The 12146-nt window shown below is 50.3% G+C and overlaps 1 protein-coding gene across 2 annotated transcripts in view; it reads right to left on the bottom strand.

The window, feature by feature from the left end:
- The window catches only part of LOC309635921 (uncharacterized protein C1orf198 homolog), a 35070-nt gene that overhangs the window by 22534 nt on the left and 390 nt on the right, over nucleotides 1–12146 (bottom strand). The window lies entirely within an intron of this gene.

The following is a 12146-nucleotide window of genomic DNA, read 5'->3' as shown; positions in this document are numbered from 1 at the left end:
CCGTCCCCTGCCAAACAGACACTCGATGAATGCCTGGGAGCCCCAGGACGGACTCGATGACAGGGAGGCTGGGGAGAAAGGAAACAGGGCTTCCGGGCTCAGGTCTCGGCCCTGCCAGCGACTAGCCACGCGGCCAGGGGAAGATGACTTAGCCTTTCGAGCCTCGGTTTTCTCATCTGCAAAAGGAGAACTGCGCTTCCCCTGCGGGGCTGTTGTGAGGATAAAATGAGGTAACAGAGGAAAAGAAGGTCGGGTGATCATCTGCCAGCCAACACCCGTACTGTCTGAGCATCGTTCCCCCATCCCCCTAAGTGCCTGCCAGAGATCTGAAAGGCAGCGATCAGCCTCTCAATGAAGAAAACGCCAACTGAATGCAACTGCCTAATTACAGTGAAAACTCTGAAATCCCTCTGACCCTCACAGGCAGAACAGGAGAGAAGGAGCCCTTCAAAACAGTCACTGAGGATCTGACCTTGGATCCACTGACCTGAACAAAGGTTTGTAAGATCGCCTTTCCTAGGCCACCCCTCCAACCCTCCAGCTGTATTCCTATACTAGCAAACGTCTCATGTGTGCCCAGCTTCTGCTGGGGAATCATATTTTCTGAACCAAAAACTGGGACATCCTGGGCGATACAGACTGAAAATGGGATAAAATATTTTGAATTGAGACTGTCCTCGCATAAAGCACCCCAGGTACATGATGTCTTCGCGCCCAGAGGCACTCCCTAGCCCCAGAGCTAGGTTACCTGGCTCCCCTCCCCTTCCTCCAAGAGGAGGACCAGTTCTGCAGAGGGTCCACTTCCTTCAGTACCGACTCCATCCCCAGCCTTGGCCTCTAAGCTATGTCTCCTATCACTCCTGGCTGTCAGGCAAAACTTTAAAAATGAGAGGGAACGTGGGCCACTACGCTCCCATTGGGAATCTCAGTTAAGTCCAAGTGTACTCCTCAACTTACAAACTGTGTCCCTCCAAAAGTAGAAAGGTGAGTTAACAAGTCTCGGCTGAGGGGGCTCCTGCATCCAGGTCTCTGTGTGTGTGGTCAGGGCGTGGGAGAAGAGCGCAGTTGAGCTCAATGACCTGAAAGTCCTTAAAATTCTGTGATCTCAGGACCCTCTAAGTTCCTCTCAGAAGCAATAAAACAAGAAGGACTTTGTTTTCACATGGGAAAAATAAAGGAGGCTGATGGAATGTATGTCCCCTTTGTTCTAGATTTGGACCTGTGGAAAAATGGCAAAGGGAAACCAACTGGTAAATGTGCTCCCTCTATGGGGAGGCGGGGTGGGGGGGGTGGACAGCCCAGTGGCCACCTCAGGGGACAGAGGAGGCATGTGGAGATTCAATGGGCAGGCAGAGGCAGAGAAGGGAGCAGGGCCACTGGCCAAAAGCAGGACACGCCGGAGCTGGACACCCCTTCTCATGTGATACGACCGATCCTCTGAATATTAATTATGTAGCTTGAGTCCCTTTGAAATCTGCAAAGAACACAGTAGGAAGGTTTTTGGCTTTGGAAGATGAATGAGTGCAAGACTCTGAGGAACAAAGATGTAGCCTGGAGCTTGGTGAGCCAGCAGGCTCCAGTGGCTGCAGCCCAGATCGGCTGAAATTCCAAGGGGGCCGCAGACAGAGGGGTGCACTGTGATTTCTCCCCAACTTGGTGTCAAGTCAATAATCTTTTGTTTGCTCCAGCAAGAAACGGAGTCAAGGGGCAAATTCCTTACATTTCTGCAGTTCTGAGCTCATAAAAAAAATAATCGTAAAGCACTTAACAAAAATAAACATGCCAAACAAAAATGTGATTGAAGCTCTGATGTCAGCCACTGGCTGCACACGCCAGCCACAAAGAGCGTTGGGGGCAAGCACAGGCTTTCCAGGCAGTTGGATGCAAAACGGCATCAGGATTGCAAAGTTCTAGACATGGATAGTGGTGATGGCTGTACAACACTGTGCACGTACTAACCGTACACCTAAAAATGGTTAGCACGGTCAATTTTATGTTATGAATATGGTACCACAATAAAAAAAATCTGAAAAGGCTATATATATGATATGATTCCAACTATATGACATTCCGGAAAAGGTAAAACTATGGAGACAATAAAGAGATCAGTGGTTACCAGGGTTGAACAGAAGAAGGGCTGACTAGGCAGAGCACAGAGGATTTTCAGGACGGTGAAATACTCCGTACCATACTGTCATGATGGATGCTTTTCTCAAAACCCATAGAATGGACCACAGCAAGAGTCAACCCCAATGGAAACTATGGACGTTGGGCAACAATGCTGTGTAGGTTCATCCACTGTAACAAATCTTCCACTCTGGTGGGCGCGTTGGTAGTAGCAGAGGGTACACACGTGTGACAGTAGGCGGTAGGTCAGAAATCTGTACTTTCTACTCACTTTTGCTGGGAACCCAAGACTGCTCCAAAAATTAAAATCTATTCTTCAAAAAAGTGTCCCCTCCCACCCCCCCCAAAAAAAACCTGACACAGGTAACAAATGCTAAAAACATCATTTCCTAATTACTTTAGTCCCTCTTGCTATTATCTGTGCTCTTGAGGTTACTTACATCTGTTGCCCCTGCAAGATGGAAAGTGCATCTATAACACCACACAACGGGGTCACTGCACCTCCCCGACCGGCTCTGATGCAGTGAGCTACCTGGGGGCTTGGACAGCCCCTGGGGGAGCATCTCCATGGCAACCAGCAGGCGCTCCACATCAGGGCTGCCCCCCTCACTGCCCTGGAGCCAGATGTTAAACATTTCCCAACACACCACAAGCTGCAACCAATATCAAACACACTGAAATTCACTACATTCTACACTAAATGTAACCTGCTACTCTTAAATTTTTTAAGGATTTTGGTAATTTTGCTTTGGAAATTATTTGGTGACAAGTAACTCATCTATAATTGGTTGATTCCTCTGTAAAAGTCAGGACTGCTCCAAAATTATTCTAAAATGAAAAATTCTGGACTTAGAATTCATTTCAAACGTGAAATGTTATAAATATTAGCCTTTCCTCTTCATGAAGTTGGAGACTAACGGGCCATTTATTCTTTTATAACTTTCTTTCCAATTTTGGGGCTGGTGAATTTCATCGTGTCCCAAGCATGTGAGGTGCACAGCACCTGTAAGTGGCACTGCCCACAGCGGGTGTCCCTTAGTGCGGCCACAGGTCAGCCTGAGCAAGTGGAGCCAGGAGCACGGGCGTCACAGAGCAGCTCTGAGCTCCCCCTACACAAAGCCAGGCCACCAGCAGCCCGCAGACGGGAGCGGCACCTTTCCTGCAACTGTCAAAAGAACTGCTTCTGAGACCCCTGCAGCGCTCTGAAAGTCTCGCTTCCACTCTGGGCCTCTCTGAGGGACAGGCTGGGGACCATTCTGCAACCTGAACAAACTGTACCTTCCTGCAGATGCCCTCTCTCTGGCACACCTGTCCCAGGTAGCCAGAGGGGATGACCGCCTCCTGGGTCCTTAGTGGTCTTGGGTCCACGCCGGCGCCATTCACAGGCACCAGACTCAAGACTCTCTGAAGAGCACCCCTAGCCTAGAGGTTCTAGGTCTGGCTGTAAATCAGAATCACCTCGGGGCTTCCCGGGTGGTGCAGTGGTTAAGAATCCGCCTGCCAATGCAGGGGACACGGGTTCGAGCCCTGGTCCGGGAAGATCCCACATGCCGCGGAGCAACTAAGCCCGTGCGCCACAACTACTGAGCCTGCGCTCTAGAGCCCGCGAGCCACAACTACTGAGCCTGTGAGCCACAACTACTGAGTCCGTGTGCCACAACTACTGAAGCCCATGCACCTAGAGCCCGTGCTCCACAACAAGAGAAGCCACCGCAATGAGAAGCCTGTGCACCGCAACGAAGAGCAGCCCCCGCTCGCCGCAACTAGAGAAAGCCCGCGCGCAGCAATGAAGACCCAACGCAGCCAAAAATAAATTAATTAATTTTAAAAAAAAGATTCCACCAAATGAATTAACAAGTTCATCTAGAAGGACAAGAACTCCCACATTAAAAAAAAATAAAAAAGAATCATCTAGAGTGCTGTTTTAATAGGCAGAATCTGTGGGTCCCACCTGACAGCTTTAGAAAACCATCAACTCCCTAGGTAATTCTAATGCAGCCGTTCCCCTTGGGCAGCTTACCTACTTCAGTCCTCCACAGGACACCTGACTGCCTCATCACACTGGGGACACTTGGCCACACAGGCTGCACTTGCTGACGTCCCAGGCTCAGGGACCCACCTCTGTCTTCCCAGGCCACTCCACCTGCCAAGGTGGCCTCAATAAATACTGCTAGGTGACTCTCATCATCCCCAAATAAGGACTTCTACTAAACCAACCTGGGTTGAGGCTGCTGTCACGAGGAGCCCAAGGCTTTCTGGGCTGGCTCTCACCCACCCAACCGTGGAGCAGGCAGAATCACGTTCTGCGCATCAGTATAATCAACCAAGGCACACAAACGGTCTCCTAATACACAGCAAGGTCCCAGCAAATCACGTTTAAAGGCCGCTTTCATTTCATTCTTCCCAGAGTTCAAAGATTACGTAAAACTACTGGAACAGCATTTCTAATCATGCCCTTAGTATGTAACCATAAACAATAAACACTCTTAGGTGGTAGTCAGAATATGGCGCACTGTTTGTTAAATTTCTCCTGCCGCCTAGAGGGCTGAGTCTCTAAAAGCTAGAATCCCAACCATTAAGCTCCCCAGAAATAGATCTGATTTTTCTTGAGGGATTCAGCAACAGTGCTCACTGGAACCATATATTGTCACTGTTCTCCTGAAGGCCATAAATGAGGGGAGTTTCTGGTTGATAGACAGTGGCATCCTGGCTTAAAAGTAAGAAATGTACTGGGCATATACCCAGAGAAAGCCATAATTCAAAAAGACACATGCACCCCAAGGTTCACTGCAGCACTATTTACAATAGCCAGGTCATGGAAGCAACCTAAATGTCCATCGACAGATGAATGGATAAAGAAGTTGTGGTACATATATACAATGGAATATTACTCAGCCATAAAAAGGAACGAAATTGGGTCATTTGTAGAGACGTGGATGGACCTAGAGACTGTCATACAGAGTGAAGTAAGTCAGAAAGAGAAAAACAAATATCGTATATTAACGCATATATGTGGAATCGAGAAAAATGGTACAGATGAACCGGTTTGCAAGGCAGAAACAGAGACACAGATGTAGAGAACAAACGTATGGACACGAAGCAGGAAAAGCAGGGGGGGCGGGGTCGGGTAGGGGGAGGATGAACTGGTAGATCCGGATTGACATGTATACACTAATTTGTATAAAACAGATAACTAATAAGAACCTTCTGTGTAAAAAATAAAATTAAATTTAAAAAAAAAAGTAAGAAATGTAAACTCTGAAATACTCTAAGCTAGAGAAATGAAGCTCAGATGGCAGGGCCTGCGGGAGCAGGACAGACGACGCTGCCCCATGTTGCTGACTGTCTCATCCCTCAGTGAGGTCGGCTGGCCGGGGCCTCCTGGAACATCCTGCCCGCAGCACCTTCTTCCTGCTGATCTGGTTAGTGTGGGTCTGTACGTCAAATTCACAGGAGCATATTAAAAACAGAAGGGAGGCAATCATGCTCCTTGGTATTTCGCCAAATGAGTTGAAAACTTAGGTCCACACAAAAACCTACACACAGATGCTTACAGCAGCTTCAGTCATAAATGCCAAAACTTAGAAGCAACCAAGATGTCCTTCGGTAGGTGAACGGCTATGAATGGCTAAGTGAACTGTGGTCCATCCAGGCAGTGGAATACTCTTCAGCACTAGGAAGAATGAGCTGTCAAGCCATGAAAAGACACTGAGGAACCTTCAATGCATATTACTAAGTGACAGAAGCCAATCTGAAAAGGCTCCAGGATTCAACTATATGACATCTGGAAAAGGCAAAACTGTGGAGACAGTAAAAAGATAAGTAGTTGCTAGGGGCTGGAGGGGAGAGAGGGATGAACGGGAGACACGCAGAGGATTTTTAGGACAGTGAAAATACTCTGTACAGAACTGTAATGATGGAATTGTGTCCTCATACATTTGTCCAAACCACTGAATGTCCAACATCAAGAGTGAAGTGTAAACTCCGGGCTCTGGGTGACCATGATGTGTCAGTGTCGGTTCACTGGTCGTTCACAAATGCACGGCTCTGGTGCGGGTGTTGATCCCGGGGGAGGTTGTGCGCGGGGTGCAGGGGTGTATGGGAACTCTCTGTACTTCCTGCTCAGTTTTTGGGAATCCAAAGCTGCTCTAAAAAATAAAGCCTACTTAAAAAAAGGGAAGAGTGAAGAAGAAGAATATGCTCTTTTTTTTTTTTTTTTTTTACCAACTGGTTATTCTTAGGGACTATTGTTTATATGTTTATGGAATCGCTGTTTTCCCCTTTGACTTGTAGTATATTTAATTCTGCTGAGATCAGAGGGTTGCCAGCACCGGAAGTACAAAAGGGCAGTTCCAACAACAGAAAAGCAGTTATGATTTAACTCCTGGGCAGGTTCCACCATGAATACAAATACAGAAACTCAGGCCTCCTCAGACCTCAGCAGAAACATGCCAAGGTAGTGATGGGAGGATGGGTGGGGGAGAGGTCTAAGGAAATGAAGAGGAGAACGAGCCAGAAGTTTAACAGACAGGTCTGGCCTTGATTTCTTTTTCTGAGAAATGGGTACTTTTTCTGGTACTAAGGAAATCTCTCATTTTAGAGTGTAAAAGTAACTCCCATCAATTATAAGATGACTCCAGACCTGCCAACAGGCTTCCCAGCTCTGGCCCCTCCCTCCCTGCAAGACAAGGAGCGAGTCGTTTCTTTGCAAAACCTGTTTCCTGGTAGCCACTGGGCCACACACCCACAGGGGCCAGGGGTAGCCTGTGTTGTTGCCACAGCTCCCAAGGCCACCTGTTCAATATACTTCCCCCAACCCGAGGAGCCCCAGCTATGCAGAGTCCCAGGCCAGGTGCTACTCTGGGCAGAGGATCATCTCACCATCTCAACTGGATGGTTGAGGATGGCCGTGTTCTCAACTGCTACCTGGAGCCAGGGCACAGACGCCAGGCGCAGGGACACGAAAAGCCAGGTCCACCCTGTCATCTTTTCTAAAAAATGCATGCATCTGCCAGACAGAAGGTGGGAATCATAATTACACATTCCGCCTTCCTTAGAAAACAAGTCCAAACGCTGAGAAAGGAACTCTCAAATTTCTCATTTTTTGTGCCAAAGGCTGAAAAATAAAAGCCAAGCTGCTGAAGTGAACAGGGAAGAGGTGACCTCACATGTCACAGGTCCTGCATCAGGAAGCCACATATCCAACCAAACTCAAATCTAACGAAGACTGAATAAGTGAGGAAAGTTCTGGAAGGACACTACCAATTTCTGCTTCATAATGCTGCTTCTTTCTGCATTGCTTGAAACTTTTAACAGTAACACACAGGGTCGTTATTTTAGAAATTGTATACCCATTTAATTAGTTTGTGTTCAAACACAAACAGCTGGCCAGCCTGGACCCTAAGGAGGGGGGGCAAGGTGGCCCTTGGCAGGCAGCCCCAAGGGCATGGACGGGATGACAGCGGCTCAGCGAGGTCTGCTGCACGGGGGGATGCCATACTGACCCCCCAGCCTCCTGAGCACTTCAGGGCAAGGTGCCTGGTCAGCCAGCTGGGAGCAGAAGCCGGGCGGGCGATGGGCATGGGAAAAGCCACGGGGCCTTCAGAGGCCTGCAGAGGGTATCCGGGGATCAGGGAGGCCAAGACCCAGCCCCAGAAAAGGAGGTGAAGGCCAGCTGGAGTAAAAGTGCAGCCAGCAAGCCTCCAGGTTCCTGCAGGAGGGGGAGGGATGCAGGTGCTAGAGAACACCTCCTTCTGCGAGCAGCGGGTCACGCTAAGCTGCTGAACAGGGGACAGAGATGCCTGGCCCCAGGGCTTAAAGCCTGTGTTCTACAGCACGCGACATCCAGATCAGGGTCCCCGGGGCCGGCATAGGGAAACACGCTTCCTGCCCAGCCCCACCTACTTTACAGAGAAGTGAAACAGGCAAGCAGGTCCCTGAGAAGCCAATACCCCGGCTGCCCAAACTTCTGAGTTCACTTGCTTATGGCCTGTTGGGAGCCAAGAACGTGGCATAGAGCTCAGAACCCTGTGTCTCTCACTAACGTGCTCAGATCAGTGGAAGAGTCCGGGAGTAGGAGCAAGGGCCAGAGAGCGACGCACGCCTGAAAAGTCAGGGTTTTCGTTTTTCGGGTTTTTTTGTTTCTTCGTTTTTGGGTTTTTTTTTTTCTATTTGATAACAGAAGGCGGCAGAAGCAGACTGGGGTGATGGCTAAATCCCTCTAAAACGAAAACTTTTCATCTCCCGAAGCAAGCCATTCCCAAAACTTTTACTGCTGGAAGAAGAACGCCGTAATTGAGAAGCCCAGGGAAAGTAGAGACCGCTCAGAGCATCTATTCGCAAACATGCTTCAGTGTTCAGACCAAGTACCTGACCCAAAGGGCAAGCCTCAACGTCCATGTCTGTTCCAAGCAAGGCCTGTGAACCCGAGAGAAGTCCAGTGAGCTGCTCCCTGGTGGAGGGAGAACCCCGCCCTAAGAGGGCAGCCCGGCTACGGCAGGACCAGAACCGGGTATGGGGACGCCAGCGGCTCCTCTTCTGTTGCGGAGAGATTAACTGTTCCACCCGCAGCAGCTCTAGATTCTCTGCACAGGAGGGGCCTGGGGAGATGACCGGGGGGCAGGAGGGGCCGGCGGCCTTGCACTGAAGCTGTACTGAGATCATGAGTTCACGTGGAGGGATTTCGAAAAAAGCTGGTGAAGATCAGGGGAAGACCAAGCGTCCCTAAAGCATGAATGGCTCTAGTGTCTAATACACTGGGCTTTGGGAAATAGGCACTCAGTTGACTGCCAAGGTGTAAGAACCAAGAAACCGACAGGACCCTCCACGGCTTCAACGCGCAAAGGCAGCCAGCCTCCCTCGCCTCAGCAGGCGCGTCCTCCAAGCAAGGGTGGATCTGGGCCTGGACGCTGGTCTCCTCACTTTACAGAGAGCGAGGGTAAAAACGAACACGCGGATGGCACGCTGCCACACCGGTCCTACACAGAGCAGCCCCAGCTGGGCAACTTGGACGCGTGAGCGGAGCCCTGAGCCCAAGCAAGCTTCCACTCGTTTGTTCCCTCAACGCGTAACAGTGATTGGATGGCAGTCCCATTTGAAGGCCATATGGGCATGATCTGACGTCAAATGCTGCTGCGTGGGACACAGAAATGTTACTGGCGATGAGGGAGAGTACTCAAAGAAACAGGCGACGTCCCGGTCCTTCAGGGTGGCCGAAAGGGGGGCCCAATCTGAGGCGGGTGTGACTGCTGATCAGGAAACAGGGCACATCACGGCCACACTGTGGACAGAGCAAGCCCAGCTTTCAGTATGTGCCCCGAGGCCCATCCCTAGAGCTCAGCAGGGCAGAGCTCCTTCTCACGTGGGACTCTATGTGGCCAGCTCCAGGCTTTGCAACAGGAGGAATTTATTGATTTGACAGTGATTTTCAAAAGCGGACATGGAGAGACAACAGCTAACAACCTTCATATTCTCACCAGCAGCAACCATGTTTTAATCCCACAGGCCTTTCCTAGACACTGTCTCTATTATCATCCCGTTAATGTTCTTCCCATTGTAGGAGCTCAGAGAGGTTAGGGGTTCACCACAGTCAAAAGGTTAGTAGATGGAAGCCAAAACAAACCCAAGACTCACAACCAAGCCCAGGCGCTTGCTATTACAGTCTTAGCAAAGGCCCTCAGAACCCAGTATCCCAGGTGGTCTTTCCCAAGTATCTACGGGTCCCACCCTGCTTATCATCCAAGGTCAGATGCTGGCTAAAGCAGGAGGTGCATCCTCTGTTGCCAGATTGGCCGTGGAGGCCCCAGGGACTACATCTGAGGACAGATCAAACAGGAAGGGACAGGGTGCCTGACTCAGTCTGGTTCAGGGCCCTTCTGGACAAACCTGGGGCCACCTATTCAGGCCACTCTGTCCAGCAGCCTATACCGAGGGGTCACCCGCCACATCCGCCACATTCCCTTATCATCGCCCCTTGTGCACAGGAGCCAACCCTCCTCCAAGTACAACCCTCCTCTTGGGCACGAGACCACCAACTCCACTTTGGTGCCAACCTCTTGCCAAGTCCAGGTAACACATTTTAAACTCCCTAGTGGGATGAAATCACACAGCCGCTGCAGGAGGGCAGGGGGAGACAAAAAAAAAAAAAAAAAAAAGCTCTGGGCAAGGTTCCTCTGTACCTGTCCTCAAACTCACTGTCTCTCCGCCATCCATGCTGAAAGGTTGGTCAGAGGCATTCCAGGACATACTCGCAACCCATTTTGCAAAGCTGAGTTCAATTCTGAAAATCAGGGCTCCTGGGCTCCTGGAAGGACGTGCAGGTCCCACAGCAAAAGGTTGTGTTGGCCATTAAATCGCTTTGCGTTTACAAATTCGCAAACAGCTCAGTCCGGCATCCAGTTAAGGAATCGGAGCACAAAATTCACTTGGCCACATCTTTCCTTATCAGCCACACCGGACCCTTACATGGCACAGGCTTTTGGATGGTGAACGGGCATGTGGATATTCTTAGCCGGACAGCAAGCTAAGGGAGAATGACAGGGACCCTGCAACATCTGTAAGTACCTGCAGGTTTATTTCTTCTCACGGTTTATTTATTCGTGACTTTTCCAAAGAGGGGCTGCCTGCTTTTCCATCACCCAAATCTGAGCCCCAACCCTGCGAATGTCTTTAGAGAGATGCATATTTTCACACTAAAAATGCTTCAGCTCTGGGCTTACATCTTAAACCTATATTCTCATCTCTTCCGTTACCACACCCTCGTTTTTTCCTGGCGAAGCCTTCAGAGTTTAAATTCCCTGGAAGACTCTTCTTTTAATTCTGTCAGTATGAGGCAATGTTGGAAGCATAGTTCTGCCCTCTCACACTTCCCCCACGTGAAAGCGGGCTTATGACCACAAACATTTTGTATTAATAAACGTCTCAGCACACCCACGCCTGAAAATCAGATTAAAACTTCATCCTCAACTAGAATTCCTTCCACAGTCTACAACTTCCTTGGAAAACCTCTCCAAGCCCAGCCCCTCCTGCCTGCAGCCTCAGAGCTCTCAGGGCTGCGGATTTCCCTGTATACTGCTGGCTCCTTTGGACTTTGACCCTCACCACAAAAGTTGAGTCTGAAAGGCCAAAGAGCCGCAGATTTGGCACCAAACAGGTTTTAGTTAAACACATTTCCAGGAAAAGGCCGACTTTCGGAGAAGCACAGGACACTCAGGCCTTTGTGACTTAGTATGGGTCACCCCTGAGTTTTTTCTAGTTTCAGTGTTTCTTCCTCCACGATGTCCGGCCCTCTAGAAGTCCCAGCAGAGTGTCTAGGTCAGAGGCCCAGGCATGCCCTTATATGTACCAAAGGCTTGCGACAGCTCATTTGAACGGATCCCTCGCTTTTCACTGGAAAAAGGAGGCCACCATACTCATTCCCAAAACTAAGCAGCACATCGGGCTCACTCGGAAACATCTTAGGGCTTTGGGTTTTGCCTCCTAATCTTGGAAGGCACCTCTTCCTTCTTGTTGCCTTGCTGGACAATTTCACTCTCCGCACACAACTCATCACAAATATTAATATTATTATGTATAAAAGGCTGAGTGTCTTCCCTGGCAGGCCTGGGGTGGGTATTATTATTCCCGGGGGGAACTGAGGCTCTAAAAGGTTAGGTCACCCACGGCCAGAGAGCTAAATGGCAGAATGGACCAGAACCCAGGCCTGCCTGGCTTAAAATCCCTTGCTGTTGGCGCTTTGGTCTGACAAGTCTCGGGTCCCCTGCGGCCCGGCGGGGCAGCTCCAGATGGTGGGTCTGGAATGACCTCCTTCCTTCTCTCGGCGGTCCTCCACGAACTCCTCCGGGGATCCCCCCAGCCCCAGACCTCCGGCTCTGGGACGCCCCAGCCCACCCACCCCGGTTCCTGCGCCTTCTCCTCTCCAGCCCCTGCCCGCGCGCCTGGCGGGGGCGGCTGCTAGCGGGCAGGGGTCCGCCCGGCCCGGGGCGCCTCGGGGGGCGGGGGAGCCCGGCCCGCTCCGCACC

Source organism: Balaenoptera borealis (genome assembly GCF_965194805.1).
Source record: "Balaenoptera borealis genome assembly, chromosome: 10".
NCBI classification, from domain to species: Eukaryota; Metazoa; Chordata; class Mammalia; order Artiodactyla; family Balaenopteridae; genus Balaenoptera; species Balaenoptera borealis.
The sequence above is the reverse complement of the archived record's forward strand: the minus strand, read 5'-3'. Positions and strand labels throughout refer to the sequence as shown.